The sequence below is a fragment of the Pan paniscus genome, chromosome 16, assembly GCF_029289425.2.
Source record: "Pan paniscus chromosome 16, NHGRI_mPanPan1-v2.0_pri, whole genome shotgun sequence".
Classification (NCBI taxonomy): Eukaryota; Metazoa; Chordata; class Mammalia; order Primates; family Hominidae; genus Pan; species Pan paniscus.
The window spans coordinates 47,964,626-47,978,664 of NC_073265.2; the positions used below are offsets into that span (position 1 = coordinate 47,964,626).

General features: G+C 37.6%; 1 protein-coding gene across 1 annotated transcript in view; it reads right to left on the reverse strand.

Annotated features, from left to right (window-relative positions):
* The window catches only part of ADAM10 (ADAM metallopeptidase domain 10), a 153,984-nt gene that overhangs the window by 106,706 nt on the left and 33,239 nt on the right, over window positions 1–14,039 (reverse strand). The window lies entirely within an intron of this gene.

Below are 14,039 nucleotides of genomic sequence, written 5' to 3' on the forward strand. Positions count from 1 at the left end.
TTTTTAAAATAATTTTTAAAACAAAATAATGTCTAAGATAGAAAACATTCCCAGTATTGATTTAAATTGGATTAAAACCATATATAAAATCAGTTCTCAAGTATATATGCAGTCAAGTAGCAGTGCAGATAATTTAAAAATCAAATTTAAATCATATATCAAAATTCACTGCTTCTATTAACATCAAAATTAACTTGTATCTAAAACATACGTGAACAGAAGAAGGAATGAGGGAGAGCCCAGAAGGCAGGTAAATAGTAGAAAGAAGCCAGAACAAATTAAAGATTGTCATAATCCATAAAATAGTAAAACCACAAATGAATAATCAGGAATTTGACATAATTTATTCCGTTAACCAAGCGACTGGATTATAGCTTTCTAATTTTAATTCTACTACAATCTGTTTGACAGTCCACATCTTTATGCTATTTTAGCATTTTATAAAATGTAAATCTTTGCAATATTCCTGTTGGATAACATGTTATGAAATAATAATAAAAAGTAGCTGACAGGAACAACCCAACCACATACTACCTTTTTAGTTTTTTAACAAGCCCTCAATAAAAAGCTATCTGAAAACAACCAGATTCGTTAATTGTTTAGACTTCGACTCAACAGTCAGAAAAACTGCAGTATATATTGCCTTATAATGATCATTGTATTCCAGGAAAACAATTTGGTATTCCCTCAAAAAAAAAAAAAAAAAAAAAAAACACACAGAAATACCATATGATCCAACAATTCCACTTGTAGGTATATACCCAAAGAAACTGAAAGCAGGAACTCAGATAGTTGCACATCAATGTTCATAGCAACACAGTAGACAAAAAATGAAAACAACCCAAATGTTCACAAGCAGATGAATAGGTTTTTTTAAAGTATGTATGTATACATACAATAGAATATTGTTCAGCCCTAAAAAGCAACCAAACTCTGATTTTTGCTACAACATGGATGAACCCTGAAAACATCATGATAAGTTAAATAAGTCAGACATAAGTCAGTGAAATAAGTCAGACATTATGGTGAGTGACATGGTTTGGCTCTGTGTCCCCACCCAAATCTCATGTTGAACTGCAATTCCCAGTATTGGGGGAAGACTTGGTGGGAAGTGATTGGATCATGGGGGCAGATTTCCCCCTTGCTGTTCTTGTGATAGTGAGTGAGTTCTCACGAGATTGTCCCTGCTTCCCCTTCTCCTTCTGCTATGACTGTACATTTCCTGAGGCCTCCCCAGCCAAGCCTCCTGTACAGCCTGCAGAACCATGAGGCAACTAAACTTCTTTTCTTTATAAATTACCCAGTCTCAGGTAGTTCTTGATAGCTTGTTTGGAGGTTCTAGCAGGGGAGCACAGCTACCCATATACCCTTGACCAAAGACCGGTCCTCCTCTATCGAGGATGGTCGTCCTCTTCGACCAAGCATGCAGCTTCAGGAGGGATGCACATGGAGCAGTGAGGGAGGAAGGGGACACCCATCTAGCCAGCCAGATCAGTCGAATGAACCCTGGAGATTAATGGAGTGACAAATGTTGCAGCCAGATTGCCCTCACATCCTCAGATAGTTCTTTCTAGCAATGTGAGAATGGACTAATACAGTAAGTGAAATAAGTCAGTCATAAATAATCCATGATTCCACATATATGAGGTACCTAGAATAGCAAACTCACTGGGACAGATAGTAGAATAGTTGGTTGCCAGGGACTGGAGGGAGAGAAAAATGGGGAGTCACTGTTTAATGAGTACATACTTTCTGTTTGTGATGATGGATATGGTGACGGTTGCACAACATTGTGCATGTACTTAATGCCATTTAATGCATTCTTTTAACTGATGCCATAATGGGACATAAAGCCCCAACCAATGAACTTTGGCAACACAGAGAGGAAACCACAGGGCAAAAATCTTGCTCTTTACCACTTAAAAATGGTTAAAATGGTAGCTTTTTATTTTACTACAATAAAAATAAATTTTTAAAAATCACTGCATTCCAAAAAGCTGGGGTATAAAATCAAATTGTGTGGCCATGTTTCATAATGGTTAAAGTCTCAAGGGATTTGGTTGGGAAGATGGTATGTGAAGATAATGATGAGATTACAACATTCTTCTTAAATGTATACAGCATAGAGGCTTGCAGTTTTCAGAGCACTTTACATATATTACTGCATCTTACCCTCAGAGTAACAGTACAAAGGAGACACGACGAATATTTTAATCAAAGGGTATGACTCAAGGTCGTAAGACTAAAATTAGGAGTAGAACTCTAGTATTTGGTTGCCGCATATTGCTCTTTCTACTGTATCAAGAATGCCTCTCAAGCATATGATGGAAAAAGTCAAGCTAACACATGCGGAGTGTTGTAGTAGTCTTAAAGTAACATCATTAGTCTCCAGCAAGTCTTTGAAATCTGAACAAATGCAAGTAAGATATAGAAATAAAAATTATAACCTAATTTGGCTTTCACTGAAAATTGTGCTTTACAATATTACCACAAAAAACACTCTTTGATTTTTAATGCTTGAGCCACTTTCAAGACTATGGCTAAACTCTGTCCACTACTATGTTTCTTTCAGCAAGTTTAGTTCTTTTTATTATTTTATAATATACTACACCGTCATCAAAAATAAACTGTAGATTTCCTTGAGGAGGTAAGATGTCCTGTATAAAGAACATTATTTCCACTGGGAATGTTTTCCTACCCTCGGATTTAACCACTGTATTGATTTTATGAATCAATAAGTATTATGTTTCTCATCTTGATTATAGTAGTTCTATTATGATTCTTTTTTTGGCATTGGCATTATAGTAAAATTGGAAAGAATGGAGTGAAGTTATAGGAGGACAAAATCAGTTTAACAAATGATAGCAAATTTTTAAAATGCACCAAACAGATACTGAGTCCCTAGTCTTAGTGCTCTGAATATGCAGTTTTACCACGTCGTAGTAATAGCTGGTTTTTCTTTCTCAAGCTTTAGAAAAGCATTTTACATCCAAACCAGACAAATAATAGACATACCAGAACCACCTTTGGTGCAGAGCAACAAAATAAATTATGTTAGGATGTCATTCCATAAGTTTTCAGGAAGGTTATGTACCTCCTACATCTTAATATACAGAAATACTTTCTATAGGTTAGAATAGTTAGAATATAGAGTAGTCCCCTCTTACCCACATTGTTTCAGTTATCCACAGTCAACTGTGGTCTGAAAATAGGTGAGTACAGGACAGTAACATATTTTGAGAGAGACCACATTCACATAACTTACAGTAGTTGTCATAATTGTTCTCTTTTGTTATTTGTTATTGTTGTTAATCCCTTACTGTACCTAATTTGTAAACTGACCTTTATCATAGGTATTTATGTAAAGGAAAATTTAATATATTTAAGGTTTAGTACTATCCACAGTTTCAGGCATTCATTGGGGAATCTAGAACATATCCTCTGCAAACAAGGATGGACTACTGTAGACTAAAAAGAAGTTGCCTTTTCCCACGGGGTTGCTATTTTAGCTAAAGACAGTATGGTTCTAATACTCAGAAGAAAACAAGATACAGGGTGCATCCTTTTAACTGAAGTCATAATGGGACATAAAGCCCCAACTAATGAAGTACGTTGCCAATACAGAGAGGAAATTTGAGGGCAAAATCCTTGCTTCGAGGTACTATCAGAGTAATCCAGGAGTCCCAGAGACAAGCAGTGTGTTCATGAATAGAGTTCTATCATATCTAAAATGAAGCAGGCCTATGACAGGCCTGGGTTAGTGGTTACTAGGAGTAACTGTACTTAACTAAGGCATTTCTGATGTTTCCAGATACTCATTTCCTCTTAACTTTCACCTTCCTAATTAAGATGCTTGAGAGAGTCTCCATTCAAATTATTTTTTAAGATAAGTTGCCAATATTAACAACAAATATTATTTTGAGCCAATTATCTTCCACTAGTATACTTTTTAAAATAGAAAAGTCATTTTTTCAAGTTATCATAGGGAAGGGAAAGGAAAAGGAGAGGAGGAGGGGAAGAGGAGAGGAAATGGAAGGGAAAGGAACAGGTCTGCAGAGGAGGAAGGGGGAAAGGGTAGAGACTCAGCCAATGTACACCCCACCAGGCATCTTCCACAGATTCTAGGGCTCGGCCGGGTACGGTGGCTCATGCCTGTAATTCCAGAACTTTGGGAGGCCAAGGCAGGTGGATCACGAGGTCAAGAGTTTGAGACCAGCCTGGCCAACATGGGGAAACCCCACCTCTACTAAAAATACATAAATTAGCCAGGCATGGTGGCGTGCATATGTAATCCCAGCTACTCAGGAGGCTGAGGCAGGAGAATCGCTTGAACCCAGGACACAGAGGTTGCAGTGAGCTGAGATCACGCCATTGCACTCCAGCCTGGGTGACAGAGTGAGACTCCATCTCAAAAAAAAAAAAAAAAAAGAAAAGAAAAGATAAAAAGAAAAAGAAAAGAAAAGAAATTCTAGGGCTATAAACTTTGGGGGGGGGGAAAAAGCTCAGCCAGGCACAGTAGCTCACGCCTGTAATCCCAGCACTCTGGGAGGCTAAGGCCAGTAGATCACCTGAGGTCAGGAGTTCAAGACCAGCCTGGGGAATAAGGGGAAACCCCCATCTCTACTAAAAATGCAAAAATTAGCTGGGCGTGGTGGCGTGCCCCTGTAATCCCAGCTGCTCAGGAGGCTGAGGCAGGAGAATCACTTGAACCTGGGAGGTGGAGGCTGCAGTGAGCCGAGATCACGCTACTGCACTCCAGCTTGGTCAGCAGAGCGAGACTCCATCTAAAAAAAAAACAAGAACAAGAAAAAGGAAAAGGAAAACACAGTTCCAGGCTTAACCGATGGTCCTGAAGTAAATGAATTACCTCAAAATAAGCAAAAATACATAAACACAAATCTACAAGAGTTCCTAAGGAAGATAAAAGTAAAACTAAAACTTAAAATGAGTAACTTCATCCTATGTAAGAAGACAAACAGAACAACAACGTGAGTCTCACGTAAAGGAGAGCCAATGGAAAGAACCTGTCATGATGGCATAATTACAGAACACATGGTTACACATATTATACATGATTACAGAATAAGTTGATTTATCTACTGAAAAGAAAAAAGTTTTCTATAAACACTTTCCAACCTCGCACAACTATGTAATTAAATAATTGGCAAGTAAACTACTATGTATAAAACATTAAGGGCCTGGCGCGGTGGCTCACGCCTGTAATCCCAGCACTTTGGGAGCCCGAGGCAGGTGGATCACTTGAGGTCAGGAATTCAAGACCAGCCTGGCCAATATGGTGAAATGCCATCTCTACTAAAAATACGGAAATTAGCCAGGCGTGGTGGTGAGCACCTATAATCCCAGCTACTCAGGAGGCTGAGGCACAAGGATCACTGGAACCCAGGAGGTGGAGGTTGCAATGAGTGAAGGTCGCGCCACTGTACTCCAACCTGGGCAACAGAGCGAGACTTGGTCTCAAAAAACAACAAAAACAAAAACAAAACAATAAAACAATGACAGGATTTAAGAATAGAGGGAGACTTCCACTGTTCAGGTATCTAATGTAAACCAACTGTATAAAATAACAATCACCAAAATTTACTAATTTAACAAACTGATGAAGTGGACTTGACCAAGAGCACACAAAATCAGAGTTTAAATCTGAAACAGTCTTTCCGTCACACCAAACTATAATTCCTTGCTTAGGATATATAAGGGAGCCCCCAGGATGGCAAAATGCTGAACATCTTCCTGGTGACAGATCAAAAAAAAATAATTGAGGCCACACCCGGTGGCTCACACCAGTAATCCCAGCATTTTGGGAGGCTGAGGTGGGAGGATAGCTTGAGCCCAAGAGTTCGAGACCGGCCTGGGCAACACAGCAAGAAGCCCTATCTACAAAAAAAATTAAAAATTAGCCGAGCATAATGGCACACATCTATGGTCCCAGCTACTCAGGAGGCTGAAGTGGGAGGATTGCTTGAGCTCAGAAGTTTGAGGCCAGCCTGAGCAACACAGCAAGACCCTGTCATTCATTCCATCCTAAATAAATAATAAAATACCAACCTGGCAATTGATACTGGCATATAACACAACTATCTGTCCCACACCATGATAACTAAGATTCTTGATTTGCTAGACCTTGTGTTTATATTTGATTTGTTGGTTCAATATAGACTATTTTGGAAACTTACTAGTGCAAAGTGATTATGATTTCAGATTTCAGAGATGCACACAAATTAACAACTTTATTCCTGCATACAAGTATCAAAAATGTATGTCAACCTGCAGAGGTACAGAATGACTTTAAGAAATTAAAGAGGTTATAATACAATCAACTGAAGAATAAGTATTCAGAAGCTATATCTAAAAGGAACTGTATATATGATGACCAAAGAATTTTAATCAGTTTAAAGCTATTACACTATAATACAAGGTTTCCCTGATGCTTAATAAAACACACCAAACAAGCATATTCAAACCAATAAACTAAACATATTCAACACAGTTACTATAAAAGATTTTCAGGTATAATGAAATAGGATAAACATTAAAAGAACCTTTAGTCACATAAAATCCTTGCTGCACCTTTAAGAAAACGCCACAACAACCTTATAAGGAGCTTAATCACTTGAACAACAGAAAAATCCAAGGTCGACTATGAATCTAGATAAAATCTGAGCTAGGGTACTTATCTCACAAAAGATCCAACTGAACATGCAACATTTTAGCATGAAATATAACATAATCAAGAAAAACAATATATAGGCTTTTCTACTAGGCAGATACGTAATTTCTGACATTCACTGTCTAGGTCACCAACTCTAGAAACTCTGGCATTAAAAACTACACCACTGGCCAGGCACGGCGGGTGACTCACGCCTGTAATCCCAGAACTTTGGGAGGCCAAGGTGGGCAGATCATCTGAGGTCAGGAGTTCGAGACCAGCCTGGCCAACACAGTGAAACCCCCATCTCTACTAAAAATACAAAAATTAGCCAGGTGTCGTGGTGCACACCTGTAATGACAGCTACTAGGTAGGCTGAGGCAGGAGAATTGCTTGAACCCAGGAGGCAGAGGTTGCAGTGAGCCAAGACTGCACCACTGCACTCCAGCCTGGGTGACAGAGCAAGACTCCATCTCAAAAAATAAATAAATAAAAAATAAAAAATACACCACTAAATAAGCCATCAGATAAGCCTGTTTTAGATAACCTTTTAGCGGAAACAATTTCTCCAAAGAATTAAAAACAGCCAGAAAAATACTTTCACACTCTTACTTCCATACCCTTTTCAAAGGAGGGGGGAGAAAGTTGAGTTTATATTTTAAAACAACAACAACAACAAAAACCCTCATTCCCTCTCTTCCAGGTAAGGCCTGGTTAGTGCTTAAAAACATGTAAAATAGGCCAGGTGCAGTGGCTCACGCCTGTAATCCCAGCACTCTAGGAGGCCAAGGCAGGCGGATCGTGTTAGGAGATCGAGACCATCCTGGCCAACATGGTGAAACCCCATCTCTACTAAAAATACAAAAATTTAGCTGGGTGTGGTGGTGCACGCCTATAGTCCCAGCTACTCGGGAGGCTGAGGCTGGAGAATCACTTAAACCCAGGAGGCGGAGGTTGCATGAGCCAAGATCACACCACTACACCCCAGCCTGGAAAAAAATGTGGAAAATAAAATTGATATTTCATATTAAAATTATATCTAAGACACTAAACTCAAAGCAATGATCAGCTCCTAATAACGTTTAGTCATATAAAATTCATATACCCTTTTGTCAGCAATATTACTTTTAGTCATACAAAAGTAACATGAACACAGATCAGCTTTTCCTTTTCCTTATGCTTCAGTAAGTAATTCAAGTAGCCATTATCCATTCAGATTTCTTTACAAACAGCTTTCTTGGGATTTTAATTTCCGTATAAAGCGGAATCAGGCAAGAATAAAGAATACCATATCCTAGAAAATCCAATACTGAGATAAAAAGCAATGTAAAATGTACTTTAACTAACGTATGTTGCACTATACCTGACACGAAGTAGGTACTAAATAAATATTATTTTCCTTTGGGAATTTTTGCTCAAATTTTGTTGGAAGAGATTTAACTACCATCAGTATTTTTTAAATTTTTGTTTTTAAACATCTATAACAATAGTATTTTTACACCATTCAAATTTATTCCCTAGCTCTTCTCTATGATCAAGCATTCATTTGTGTTCCCTAGATTCTTACCTCTGCTTCTCAAAGTCTGCTGGTTTGTCTACAGATTTAAAAGTGCCCTAGATTTCTGCTACCTGACTCATGATATAACAGAGATTAAGTCACAGACATCTCCAGACTAACCCAACTCCAGTCAAGAACCAGTGAAGGGAATATTTATGCCTGTTACAGGTTACCTGGGCCATATTCTTGAAACCTTCACATTTCAGGAGTAGGGAGAACTCAAATCCCAAACCCCAAAGAAAACTTCCAACCAAATGTCTAATCATTTGTTTTAAACAGTTTGGAAATTTACTCTTAAGGCTACAGGAAGAATTACCTTGTCAATTCAGAAAAAAATAAAGCTGTATATTCTCCAAACAATTATATTGCACTTAAGGAAAGTTTTTGGTTTCTTCTATATTATATACAAATCACATATTACATAAAATATCATTTCTGATGTATGGACTGATGTACCCAAATAAATACACAGGCAGAAAAATATGGTTTATTACTGACTAGTGTTTTAATGTTTTAAACTTAGTATACTAATATATTTTGTAGAATTTTAAAGCATAAAGGAGCTTAAACATTATCTTGTCTAAACTTCAAGGTTTTACTAATGAGGAAACTGAGGCTCAGAAGAAATCTCTAGATTTCATGTCAAGTCAGAAGGAAAGTCAATTAGTCTGAATTAACCACACTACTCCTTTCTCCATCCAGTTTATGACTACTCCAATACATATATAAAATCACAAAATTCTTTACTAAGTGGCTTCCTACTCAAATGCAAAGTTGGTGGCTGTAAGCTACCAACTCTATCAAAGACAGTCAAGTTAGCAAAGTGGCGAGAAGACCAGAAAATAAAGACAAGATGCCTACCCCAAAGTACATAATTTGGAAACCAAGATATGAAGAATGAAAAGGTTTAAACGTACATATACATACAACAACAAAAATAATTCAATATAATAGTGTATATATACTTCCTACCAAAAAGATAAACTATATCATAACAGACAATCGTTTTAAGTAAGAGTCTCAGATACTTCATTTTACTTATTTTTTTAATTATCACTTTGAAACGGTGTTTCAGAAAATTCCTACAAGTTCTATTAGGAAGAAGAAAGAGTGGAGTGATCCCTTATGCTTGTCTTCAATGACAGGTGCAAACAAAAGGCATAAGTTAAAATATATATATATACACAACATAAGAATCATACTAAAAGCTATAAAAGCGATCAATCTTGCAATGAAGTTTTTCTCATGCTATATTAATAACTTTTGTTAAATCTAAGACAGATATTTATTCTTATTTTCACCTATATCAATATAGGTGATACAGAGATATTCCATCATGTTATATAGAATCAAAACATAAACAATATTAACCTGCATTTTACAAAAACCACATAAGAAAAATTTCTGGAAATTACAGTATGCTAAAGTACATGATGGTTAAGACAGGAATGGCCAGGCACGGTGGCTCACACCTGTAATCCCAGCTTTGGGAGGCCAAGGGAACCTGGGCAACATGGCAAAACCCCATTTCTACCAAAAAAAAAATATGAAAATTAGCTAGGCATGGTGGTGCGTGCCTGTAGTCCCAGCTACTCAGGAGGCTGAGGTGAGAGGATGGCTTGAGTCCAGGAGGCAAGAGTTTCAGTGAAATAAGATCTCACCACTCTACCCTAGCCTGGGCAACAGAGCCCGGCCCTGTTTCAAAAAAAAAAAAAGGCCAGACCTGGTGGCTCACACCTGTAATCCCAGCACTTTGGGAGGCCAAGGTGGGCGGATCATGAGGTCAGGAGATCAAGACCATCCTGGCTCACATGGTGAAGCCCCGTCTCTACTAAAAAATACCAAAAAAAAAATTAGCCGGGAGCAGTGGTGGGCGCCTCTAGTCCCAGCTACTCAGGAGGCTGAGGCAGGACAATGGCATGAACCCGGGAGAGGGAGCTTGCAGTGAGCCAAGTTCCCCCCACTGCACTCCAGCCTGGGTGACACAGCGAGACTCCGCCTCAAAAAAAAGAACAAGACAGGAATGGCAGGACAACATGGTATCTAAGAACAAGAGAAGGGAAATTACAAGACAGTCCCTGATACATCACGCACTTTCACATGAACATGAGGACTGAGAGAAAACAAATTTCGAACAAAAATCCTGCATCCCACAATATGACAAATCTGCTTACTACTTAGTCATTAAGAACAACTACCGATGAGGATGACATAGAGTATAAAATATTTAAGAAGAAAATCTGTTTCCTAGTATCTATGTACTTAAATGTTTTGTTGGTGGTGTTTTGTTTGTTGAGACAGGGTCTCACTCTTGTCGCCCAAGCTGGAGCGCAGTGGCACAATCATGGCTCACGGCAGCCTCAACCTTCCTAGACTCAAGTGATCCTCCCACCTCAGCCTCCCAAGTAGCTGGGACTATAGGCATGCACCACCACACTTGGCTAAGTTTCTTCTAATCTTTCTGTAGAGTCAGGATCTTGCCATGTTGCCCAGACTGGTCTCAAACTGCTGGGCTCAAGTGATCCTTTCACCTCAGCCTCCCAAAGTGCTGGGATTACAGGCATGAGCCACCATGTCCAGCAATTCACTCACTCAATATAACTAAAATGACCATCATCTACATAAAAAAGATGAGTAAGATTCACACTCTGCACTTCAAGTTCACAAGGAGTAGAGGGCATATGCAAGTAAATAAAGTTATAATGCAATAAATGCCATAACTGACATATATACAGCATTGCTAAGTGAGCAATCCAATTCATCAGAACTTATTCAGTGATTTCTGAAACTTAGAAAACTGATTCTTAATTTCTCAGCCAAGCTAAGAGATGTATTTTACCCTAATATCTATTATCAAAACAGTTTAATCTTCTAATAAGTATTACTGGAGTTGTTTCCTTAACGACTATGGCACTGACTCAAATGGTACTTTTATTTTCAAACAACTTTAAGCTTTATTTCAAGAGCAACAGCTTTTCATAGAATTCTTTTCTTTTCTTTTTTTTCTGAGATGAAGTCTTGCTCTGTCGCCAGGCTGGACTGCAGTGGCGTGATCTCGGCTCACTGCAACCTCTGTGTCCCTGGTTCAAGCGATTGTCCTGCCTCAGCCTCTTGAGTAGCTGGGACTACAGGCGCATGCCCAGCTAATTGTTTGTATTTTTAGTAGAGATGGGGTTTCACCATGTTGGCCATGATGGCCTCGATCTCTTGACCTCGTGATCCACCCGCCTCAGCCTCCCAAAGTGCTGGGATTCCAGGCATGAGCCACCGCACCTGGCCATAGAATTCTTAAGAATGGACTTTTGGTTTGGAAAAATATAAACGTTTCTTCATTTAACAGTAACATCTGTAAACATGGCATATAATATACTCTGTTAACCAGAAAACTTGGAAGCCATGCTGAAAGTGTGTTCATGTGCTTAGACATAAAAACCACAAAAAATTACTTTAATACTTATACATATACACACACACACACACACACACACACACACACACACAGAAGCTGTGCTACTACCCAGAAATGTAAGTCACAACTGTATAAGCAAAACCCCTTCCAAGTATATTCTTCTTGGTATGTCTAAGTTAACGGCACAGTATTTAATATATTCTATTATGTGTTAAAGTATACTGATCAGATTCTAGGGAACTAAAGCCTACTATGTGAATAAAAAAAATAAACTCTACTTGATATTTTTTAAAGGGTGAAATACAGAAAACAATTCTAGCCACAATGTATAAGACAGTACAATTTTATAGGCTGGGCTACAAGATAGTACACATCTTATAGGCTGGGCTACAAGTAACTCTAACTCAAAGTCATTTCAAAGTTATATTTACTATGTATTGAGCCAATCTACCTAAAAATAAAAATAAAACATATTCGTATTAAATACAAAAAATAAAAATTTATAAAAATGAAATACAAATTGTTATTAACAAATAATAAATAATTTATATACAGATAGAAATTCTGTTAGGAGGAGTTATAGTGTACCAACACTAATATTTGTTAGACGATAGAAGAGGAAGAAAGACCTAGCAGGAAATCTGTAATTATACTACTCCAGTCATTTTGTAGGCCTATTTTCAAGGAAAGGGAGGAACAAGATCATCAGCCCTTTACATTTTTAAGTAAAGTATTTTAAAAGGTAATTACAATGACCACGGTTTAGGGCAGAAATTCTGAGACAGGGTGAATACATAAAAATTGGGAAAATAAACTAAAATATCTGAAATTGGATGAATCATAGAAAATACAGTAAGTTTGTATAGTTAATTAAGCAGATTTGTGTTAAAAGCACCCTAAAATGGGCCAGGTATGGTGGCTCATGCCTGTAATCCCAGCACTTTGGGAGACCGAGGTGAGCGGATCACTTGAGATCAGGAGTTCAAGACCAGCCTGGCCAACATGGTGAAACCCCGTCTCTACTAAAAATACAAAAATTAGCTGGGCATGGTGGCGCACACCTGTAGTCCCAGCTACTTGGGAGACTGAGGCAGGAGAATCACTTGAACCCAGAGGTTGCAATAAGCCGAGAGAGTATCATTACACTCCAGCCCAGGCAACAGAGCAAGACTCTGTCTCAAAAAAAAAAAAAAAAGTACCCTAAAATGACCTGTATAAATGAGACCACATTACACGAGATTTCCTGGTTTCAGGTCCTTTTTTAGTGCCTCAGCAAGAAGTTCTCCCTCCTTTGAATATCTATAGCATTTTATCTGTAATGTAACACATCACGTGTCTTATACAATAACAGGCACATCTAACTGCTCCTATGAGATCTATGTTTGATTTATGTTTCTATCACCCACAGTCTACACTAAGTAACTTTTCACTAGCAGTCAGTAAACATTTTTTGGACAACTACATGGCAGCCCACTCACTCATGCAAACTCTCTCGCTTTCCCTGCTCTCTCTCACTCACTGACACACACACAAAGGAGCTAGGGATTTAGTTTTGCCATTTATTCAATATGAATTACATGACACAGCTAACAAAAATCTAATTATATAATAGCAATAGATATTCAAGCCAAAAGCAGCTAAAATCTTTTCCTTTTGGCAGTCAAACCATAATTGGTATATATTAATATAATTAATAATACTAAGTATATTTTGAGATGCTCATTAAAAACAGTAAGACTAATGATTGCTTGTAATTTCATAGTACATAAATACACTAAAATGTTTATCTAGAAGAAAAGACCCTGAAATAAATCTTTCTCCCTCCTTCAGATAAAGAAGATTTTATAACTTGAAAGTAACTTTTTCAACAATAATCATTACTTTTGTAATACGGAAAATACATTAATTTAAGTGACACATTTATTTTCATGTACAAAATACTTTAAGTTTCACAGCATTCCTAATTATCTGATTTTTCATCCATTAAAATGTTTAAGCATGTGTACCATATGTGCAATATAATGGATAATACCAAATAGTAGCCAGGATGCCTGCTGTGAGGAACAGAAAACACGGTTATGGAAAAATTAATAAGAAGTACCCACAAAAAGGAAGAGGGCACAAATGATGCCAATGATTCAGATAAGTAATTTTAAAGTTTAGAGGGAATTAAAAAGTAAAGTGTCTAAGAGGCAGAAGTTGAACTGTACATTAAAAGATGATCAGGATTTAGGACAAATGACACAGAACAAAGTTTACATGGTATATTCACAGACTAGAAGATCATTCTGGGTGAAATACACACTTGATGCTGGCAAGTAAAACAAAGTAAGTTTAGAATAATAGACTAGGATTAATTTACAGAGAAACTTAAAAGTCAAATTAAGAAAATCTGGCTAACAATC